Source organism: Pieris napi, chromosome 3 (assembly GCF_905475465.1).
Source record: "Pieris napi chromosome 3, ilPieNapi1.2, whole genome shotgun sequence".
Lineage (NCBI taxonomy): Eukaryota > Metazoa > Arthropoda > Insecta > Lepidoptera > Pieridae > Pieris > Pieris napi.
The window spans coordinates 6911257-6920794 of NC_062236.1; the positions used below are offsets into that span (position 1 = coordinate 6911257).

At 32.6% G+C, this 9538-nt stretch overlaps 1 protein-coding gene and 2 non-coding genes across 3 annotated transcripts in view; 1 reads left to right on the forward strand and 2 right to left on the reverse strand.

Annotated features, from left to right (window-relative positions):
• Positions 1–4871, reverse strand: part of LOC125063613 (chromatin assembly factor 1 subunit A-A) — a 48554-nt gene extending 43683 nt beyond the window's left edge. The window contains exon 1 of the mRNA XM_047670140.1: positions 4657–4871. The gene's annotated coding sequence lies outside the window, so the exon portion shown is untranslated. The remainder of the gene's footprint in view (positions 1–4656) is intronic.
• A 3904-nt stretch (positions 4872–8775) lies between these two features.
• Positions 8776–8864, forward strand: Trnay-gua. Its single transcript is given in 2 exon segments — positions 8776–8812; positions 8829–8864. It is a non-coding gene; the product is annotated as a tRNA-Tyr (tRNA).
• A 333-nt stretch (positions 8865–9197) lies between these two features.
• Trnas-uga lies at positions 9198–9279 on the reverse strand. The gene has a single exon. It is a non-coding gene; the product is annotated as a tRNA-Ser (tRNA).
• Between the last annotated feature and the right edge of the window lie 259 nt (positions 9280–9538).

The following is a 9538-nucleotide window of genomic DNA, read 5'->3' on the forward strand; positions in this document are numbered from 1 at the left end:
CGACACGGCGCGATAGGTGACTTCGAATCATGCAAAATTATAATTATTACGGTTGATAGAACTGCCTCATGCTCCATTACCGCGTATTATGGGACTATAAAGTAGCAAAGACACTTTGTATATATTTGTCTTTTGTCTACATTTTTTTATATCACCCAAAAGCTAATGAGTGGCTTTCAATGATAAAATAAATTTCTAGATATTGATTTGTTACGACAATTAATAGAATAAGTTCCACTTTATAAGTATTGTAATTTTAGTATTGAATATTTATATTTTGAAGAAGACCTTTAAACACCTCGGGTTCTTATATAAAAACTTCATTATTGCTACGAAGCAAATATTTTTCTATAGAATGGATTTTGACAGAAATTTATTTATTTGGAAACATTTTGCAGAATTTATGAATTGTACGTAGACAACCTGGACATTAATACAAATGTTACGTTACGTTACGTATACGATATAAAAGCTATAAAGTAAACTATTTTGGAAGTACAAAAAAGTGGAGTTTTAGCTAACATACATTCTTTTAAAGATCATGTAATTTAAGTTCACATTTTATTACATACTAGATCATCCGGTGAACTTCGTATCATCTACATATATTTGTCTCGAAACTTAATAAAAAAAATTTAAAACTAACGAAAGAGATCGAACCTCATACTACAACTATAAAACAAAAATTTCTGAAGGCATCTATAAATATATGACAACCAAGTGACTATTTTTATTTCTAAAAAGACATCACATAATTCCCACCTATGGACAGTTTTTATTGGAAAATTCAATTGTCGTTTACTTATTATATATGTTTCCCACAGTTTAAACTTTCCCTGAATTTTCACAAATATTTGGAGTTCATAATTAGGCAAGTCGGTCCAGCCATTTTCGAGTTTTAGCGAGACAAACGAAGAACATGATAAAAATCTATATATTATATTTGTAATTTCAAAAATCTATAGGTTCTTCTTCTTCTTAACAAATTTAAAACCCTTTACAGTAATTTGATAATATAACAGGTGGCTGATCCGAGACATAATTAAAGTTGTGAAGCTGTCAACCTAATATCCTTCGAAAGTTTGACAAAGAAGCTTGTAATAATAGCTTGGGATGTGCTTAAGACTTGAAATTGTCATGTAAATTATTGTGACAAGGCTCAACCCAAGGTTCGAGATATAAATTGTCCTTTGTTTTGTTTGATGGATTTAGTTACACGCTAAGGTAACCGTGTTAATTTTAACAAAAGGATAGACTGTCAAATATAATATAATACCAAATATATAATATAGTTCTATAAAGCTATGAGGTGTATACATTCGGTGACGGCCTAAGGTTTAGTAAAGCGCTCTTGACGACAGGACTATCCAGTTCGTTTTCCGTCAATAATTTTTAAATTTGTAATTTGTTCTTCACCCGAGTTATGTAACCTAACATTAGTTAAGTTAGTAAATAATTTGAAGCGTAAACAAAATCTAAACAATCATCGCACACTTGAAGCCAATATCAGCCCTTTAGTTTTTACTACACTCATAAATTGTAATTTAACATCCTCGTTTCCGGTAATGTCCAATAACAAAAGTGTCACTTAGATTTACGTCAATTATTACGTCGATTTAAGTCAAGTTAGTTATTTGTTAATACAGCGTCGTAACCCCACTACCCCTAATATTATCTAAGTTATAGGCTCATGTTTTAAATAATAAAAGTCAATTGTTACCCAGCTTCAAACAAAGTGTTGTATTTAAACATATCCAAACGAAACCGCCACCGAACCTGATTCCGGGTAGGTTTTACCTATACCTAGTCAAGTTCGGTCCTGGCCGTGATATGCCTAAGTGAGACATTGTGGATATGATATTTCTATGGCAATTGTACTGCTGTAGAAAGGATAAAATGTAGGGTAAAAGCCGGATAGTTGCCTCGGACGGATACATGCCGGATACCCGGTGTTTAAAAAACTATGTTAAGATTATAAGTTGTATTGGCGCTTTACTACAATAAGTAGTGACCGCCCCTCAGGCCTCAATGTCGCGTAAGCCATCGGAATATGAAAGATTACTCTAATTGATGTAAATTTCTTTATATCCAAAATAAAAACGCACGAGGCATGTATCCCCCGAAGCATTTTCTAGGCTACTATCCGCCGCAGTAGGCAAGTATCCCTCTTCTGAGAGATAAATAAAACAGTATTTATTCAAAACCATTGTTAATTATGTATACAAAAATAGGCTTTTATAGAAGATAAAATACCTATGTTGTGAGATACATACTGAATAATTTTCAGCAAGTTTATATTTAAAAAAAACAAAGCTTTTTCAAAAAGTGGGGCAACTATCCGGCTTTTACCCTATGTCAAAAATATATGTATGTCCGAGATCAAAAAAGGAACTTCGGTCAGCAAATCCAGCTAGGTTTGTAAAAGAATTAGGTTAAGCATAAAGATGGAATGTATATAATGCTGAAGCTAATTGAACTAGCCATGTAAATGTGGAAGTGAGTGGGTTTTTGCTGCATAAAATTAAAAATTAAAGTATTAGCAAATATGGCAAGTTTGAATAACTAGAGCAAACTTTCGTAACAGCTTTTTAAAGCTGCAAATTTATGTACGTATAAAATTAAGTTTAAATCTTAGTAGAAACCTAAATAAAAATCTTATATAAATAAAGGATACCAAGATTCCTTTGGATTTAATAACTCTCTGCAAAATTTCCCATTATTCATTTGGATATCATGTCATTTGGATTGTTCAACCTTTTTAATATCCTTTTAAACCTTACAGAATATTTCTAAATCGTGTATTATATCAACAAGTGGATCTTTTTTGTTTAAATATGCCACATTGCAGGTGCCATTAAATCATATATACGGATTATGTCTTGTATTATACACATAGATATCTATTGAAAAACAAGCATATTACATATATATTAAGGTTTCCCACGTAATAATTATGACACGATTGAATGCATTTATACTTAATTTGATTTGTGGATTACAATCGGACAATATGTCTACTGTTGAGACTATTATGGCGGAGTTATTGTATATCTTATTTATTTAATATATACCTACTCTTAATTGAAATGAATTTTAAAATGGGCAGCTGTATGTTATATCGATCTTAAATGGAGAACAGATCTTAATTTTGTCAGGTCATGTTTCACAGAAGGTTTACCACCTTAAGGTTTTTAAATAGTTGATGGTAAAAGAAAATTATCAATAAAACGAATCCAGAATTCCATATGCCTATTGGAGTATGGAACTTCATTTATCTATTCTCAAAAATTCTAAATATAAAGTTTGGTCTTTCCGTGTAGATAGTTTGGTTTCATTCTTCTAGATATACTATCTATACGTAGAGCCTTTGCATACAAAATAATTATGTGTGCGGATTAAACACGACGGAGGATATGGATTAGATTAGAAGTGGGCCGGCCGTATTAAAATCTGTCAAAAAAACCAGTGGCGCTACAACCTTGTCAGTTTGGGCCTCAGATTTTTGCATCGTGGTCTTTGTTTTTTTCTAATAAGCAAGTAGGTGATCACCTTCATCATCATCAGCCTTCTGTGCTATACACACTCCTTTAACGCCGACGTCGGCATGCCGGTTTCCTCATGAGATTTTCCTTCAACGTATGAGCGAGTCCCCTAAATGTGACTAATAAACAATAAACTACAAGCTTTTCAGAATGCCAAATCATAAAATGACTGCTTCACGACTGATTTGAGAGCGACCGTCGATGCGAAAACCGCTGTGTGAGTTCGAAAAGTGAGTTACAGAATCGCAGGGCAGGTCTCGTCTCAACTTTAAATTTCCATGTTTATATTTCAAGAATCAGTAGCGCCAATGACGTATAACCAGGTTCTTGGATTCGATTCTCGGTGAGAGTATAGTTGTTTCGGCTTGGTAGGTGGATAGGTGGCCTTATACAAATAACAATGAATAATGTGTAATTTTTATGCGTATTAAATCAAGTACATACTTGACCATGACACTTTTAAAGTTATGCATATTTTACAGTGTAGCTGATTATTGGTCGAAATCTATTTTTAATTCTTTATATGAATCAATGTACCTACAAATCTACCTATAAATCTCATTAGATAGACAAGATTGTTAAAGAAAAACATGCTATGTGCATCGTGCATTCTATTACTCCTTGACAATGTAATCTTCCGAGAAGCAGATAGCGACCTGAATGTAATTTAATACGCTACCTGGATATTTTGGATGCCTTACACATTTTTTATATTATGTATGTGTATATCTTTGTGTGTAAAGATAACTTTGTACACAGTTTACGTGCGGTAACCAATTACTGTTTAGTACATGAAAACTTTAAAGTGAAACATTTATAATAATTTGAAATCCATCAACATTGTCTTCAAAGCTTCTAATCCTCCAAAAGCTTATCTTTTTTAGAATTTCGGGGAATTCTGACGACGCTAGTAGTTTATACATATCAAGATCACAAGTAGTTTGTATACTCTTCCGTGTCTATGAAAATTATACAAAGGTCGCCGTGGTTACCTTAGCCGGGTCATAATGACAGAGTGGAATGATTTCGCGGCAACACGCAAACTTAATTTGCCACATGAGGGACCACACATGCAATCTGACATTACCAAGGGCAACTTTGACCTATTACTCACCTCATCAAAACAACGTCAATCACACAAAGGAAGACACTACGGGAGCATAAACACGACCGATCTGAATGAATACTAATAAATTGACATGGTCTACGTACACATACAAGTAACGGACACAATTGGTATCTTTTTTTATTGATGAAAAGGTAATAGGGAGGTGGGAGCCACGAGGGCTAAGGGCGAGCGCGCAACCCGGCGCGCCGCCACACTCTGAGTGATACGCGTCCAAGAATTTCGCGCACGCGTTCTCTCTACCAGGATCGGCCGAAATTCACCCACAAAATAGCACGCCACAAACGTCATAACCACACCTACATTCAGTGCAATAACACCTTTATGGACATATCATATGAACTCATTTTCCATGAGGTATAACAGGTGGTTCTGTTAGATCTGATAATTAAATGGTTGCCGCACTGCACACTTTGATAATAATTAAATAATATCTGTTTGACAATACGGAGGCTGTGCTGATGACGTCAAGGTACGAACGCTGCACATGAGATATTTTGGACACTAATTTCAACAGTCTACCTAATTGCTATTTATGTATTTACATTGTATATTCGCGGATGCCTGGCGGACCCATGAGACTTTTTCGATACAAAAAGTCCCCTAGGGAGTGTGCTGTGATACTGCGAGCTACTCGATTGTGAGGATGTTGCATGGATCTGGTTAGCGCTGCGCCTTCTTAAGTTCTTATGTTAGTTTCACTTGTGCATATCCTTTTTCTAACATATTTTCATAACTGTTTACAAAATTTCAGTATAGTATTTGTTAAATTTTTCCACAAAAAGAACTATCACTTATTAACAAATTAAACTAAATAGAATTGAAAAACAAAGCTTTCGCAGTGAATACAATTGTTCTATTGAATATTTGTCGAGTTCCAGCTAGTGCATAAAAACAAAAGTACCATTCACTACACAATTCATAAAATATACCTATTAGTATAATGAGAGACTAACCTAGTTATTAAGGCTTTAATTTGTTCCAGTAATTTGTTTACTGAAGCGAAACAAACGTTATAAGCAACGAAAAGTTTCGTGAATCAGTGAACTGCAAGATCTTAAATGTTACCATGTGTTTGTGTAACCCCTCGGTTTGTACATTTATGTTTATTACAAATACTATAGTAGTAACAAAAAATTATTAGATTTTTCAGGAGCCAAACGAAAAGGAGGCTAAGTTAGTGATACTGTGAAGTACACTCGCATTGACAGAAGGCTCGTAAGTGCGATGCCGGTCCATTAAGAATTGGTAGGCTCTTTCCTGAAATTGGTTCGGAAATACTTACCAGTAAATTCTACTACCAGTGGGTAGATGGAAGTTTTATCAACATAAAACTAATATATAATATTTTTATAATTTATATTACATAAGCCAAACCCATAACATAACGCTATCTGTTTCCTAATAAATAGTATTAAGTGTAACTTAAATATAACATAAAGTTAATACATATAAGCTTTTAATATGCTGTTTATTTGGATTTTTAAGTCGCGGTTTAATCGCTGTCGTTATGTTGATTATGTTTTTATTATGATACCAATTCAAGTTCGATAAACTTGCTAATAGTTAACTAATATTTCAATTTGTACTTCTACGGGCCGAAGAGCTGTTATTTTTAGAGTTGTTTGCATACCAAGCGCTCTTGAACTATCGCTGACTCTATTTTCAGTTAAACTTTTCGCTCTAATTTTCACGTAGTTTTATATCAAGTATGGCACTTTAATAATTACGAGTTTTGATTACTCTAACATTTAAGGTTATTAAATGGCTACGTCAGCGTTTTTATATAAAAAATATGACAAGCTATACTAAGATGAGCTTTACTGTACTCGCATACTACCTAGTATGCGAGTAATGTCGCCTAGACAGACATATACCCTTCAGATGATTACGTTTTATTAGTTTTCTAGAATTTTCTTCTTAGAATTCTTCCTTAATAAATCGTCTGTTGTTTTAAACAATTGAAACTTTCAATTATTTAAAACAACAATTTCGACGTCCCAGAGCTTCTACATACGGTAGTGTGTGCGTTTCATGCACCCTAAGTGGTTGAAGTGTTCTTATTCGTATAATGATAGCGTACTATAACAATTTTAATTCTATTCAGACAGACTCTTTGTTCATGCATTGTTTATTTGATTTCACTATACTTAGCTACATTAAGGGTCTTTTTCACAACGTACCAAATAGCTATGCAACACATAAATTATTTGGAAGATAAATTGTGCTATTTGACATTCATCGGACTCATAACTTATGATGGACTTTGTGACGAATAGCGCTATCTGACAGTCGTGAAACGCAACAATAGTGTTTATCCTACCATAAGTAATAAATAGGTAATTTGGAACTTATGTAGAACTTATCCGTACATTGTGAAACATATCCTAATTCTAACTAGGGTTTTTTTAGTTATATGGATACGTACTCGTAGGTATATGTATTTATGGTACCTACTGTGTTTTTATATTGTAATATATTTTTTTAATTTATATAATAAATACAATTGCAGTCTTCCAATGTGACTACACGCACCGGTATTGATAAGGAACAAGGAAGCAACAAAGCTTTCTTGTCCGGTTTATTTGTTATCCGATGTGTAATTTCCGTATCAGACGACTTTTAAATAAAACTGCTACTAAACAATAGAATTTACAAAGAAAAGTTTATTTTAATGTATTAAAAAATATCGTAACGCTATAATACAAATCATGTGTGAATGCTATGGCTAAGACCACTATGTCTTTTTTTTAAATAACATTTTTAATAGTTTATCTCAGCGCATCTCTGGCACAGCAAGCCTTGGCCTCCGAAACTGGAGCACACCGCCTTTGCCGATCGCTTGCCAATCGACCACCTGGTGATCCCTTAGATTATTTGCCTCGGCGTCTTTGCAGCGATGTCTAGACCGGCTGACGGGTCGGCTGCGACCTGATAGAGAAAACTAACATGGTTAATAAAGCCAAATCCCTAAAGGCCGATTTACATTATCTTAGTGTTTAGGAGAGTGCTTTAGGATAGTACTTTAGTTGAAACATGTAAACGCTACTTGCTTTAGTACGGTTCTACTTGAATTTCAAGTTGAATCAAAATAGGATCGCTTTTTATTTTTGTTTCAAGTGATACCCCTCCCGCGCCCGCGCACCCCCCGAGATCTTCCCTCGTTGTGTGTAAACACGTAATTTAGTCAAATCTTTAGGAGAGTGCATATATAGTTGATTAGTATATTCCATTATACTAATCAACTTGATTTGAACGCTTCACAGATTATGGCTGATTATAATTTTGAGAAATCTAACTATAAAATGCCCTCCTAATGAATAATACATAAATGTCAAAAAAGATATTACTAATCAGGTCTATATAAAATGTTCCGAGTTTTCACCACTCTGTTATAAACTTCGTATTTTATAGGTTACAATAATAAAAAAACTCTTATTATTATCTTAAAACCATAGATCCTTTTTTATATACATACAACATACATATTAATCAATCATCAAAACAATTTGATAGAAATAAATGTATAAAACTACAAGTGATGTTCCCGTAAAAAAGTAAATAAATTAATTACTTTTAGCACCACAATAAAAAATCCGCTTCTTAAATAAAAGTAGTCTCTATTGCCTCGTATATAGCTATTTTGTTACGTTATAAGACGGAATTAATAGTAATCAACTCGAAATTCAATGGCTGTGTCTATTTAATCAACTGTTCTTGTGTTTGAATTTTAAAATATTAATTAAACAATACATAATTAAGAATCTTACTATCTTTAATAAGATAAATAATTATTTGTATTCATATTTAGTTTGTGTTTAGTTATTTCGCGATAAATTTTTGGCTCTGCATATTCCAAATAAATTCGATCGTAAGAATAAAATCCAATTAAAAAAATGCTACATCGTGAAGTATCGAAACGTATAAACCGAAAGCTGTAATCTCAAATGGATTTATCCGTTTTAGAATCAAACCGGTATAATTTTAATTATACACTCAATTCGAAAACGTTGCTTATGATTAATATAGAAAGTTATTGGATGTTATTACGAGTATTTATACAAAACACTTTTACAATATTTTCATAATTTTAACTTAAGTTACTAACCTTCGATAGCTCAGTTGGTAGAGCGGTGGACTGTAGAGTTAAGTAAATGGATATCCATAGGTCGCTGGTTCAAATCCGGCTCGAAGGAAACTTTTCGATATTTTTTGTTATTAATTTTATTTTATGATAAAGAAATTACGTATTGCATATCATACTGTTTATAAACGTTATCATTAAATTAACAAACTGCTGAAGTAAAATAGGTGTAGAATATCGAAATCAATGGTGAGACACGATAAATATATAGTACATACATATATGTATATGTAAATATAAGTAATATGTTTTATTATTACAAAACTAAGGACAAAATACGTTGCCTACGTATATTTTATTTTTATATATATATATTTATTATATATATATTTTATTTTTATACTATAAAAAAGATTTCGTTTTATATCAGAAACTTTAAAAATTTCGCTGCGGACAGGATTCGAACCTGTGCGGGTAGAACCCAATGGATTTCAAGTCCATCTCCTTAACCACTCGGACACCGCAGCTGTATTAAGATAATCAAAATTACGCAATCATATAGATGCTAAAAAAATAGTATATCTACTATTACTTATTTTGCTTATATATCATATTAATTGAGCATAGATATCCTTCAGTTAATACTTTATGTTTATATAAGTCTAGAAATGTGTTTCTGTTTTAAACCATCTCGTTTTGTTTATTGTTTGGGTTGCATCAATAATTTTTAGGAATAGTTTAATAATATATTATACAATTTTATTTTACTTCTTGTTATAAAGGTAA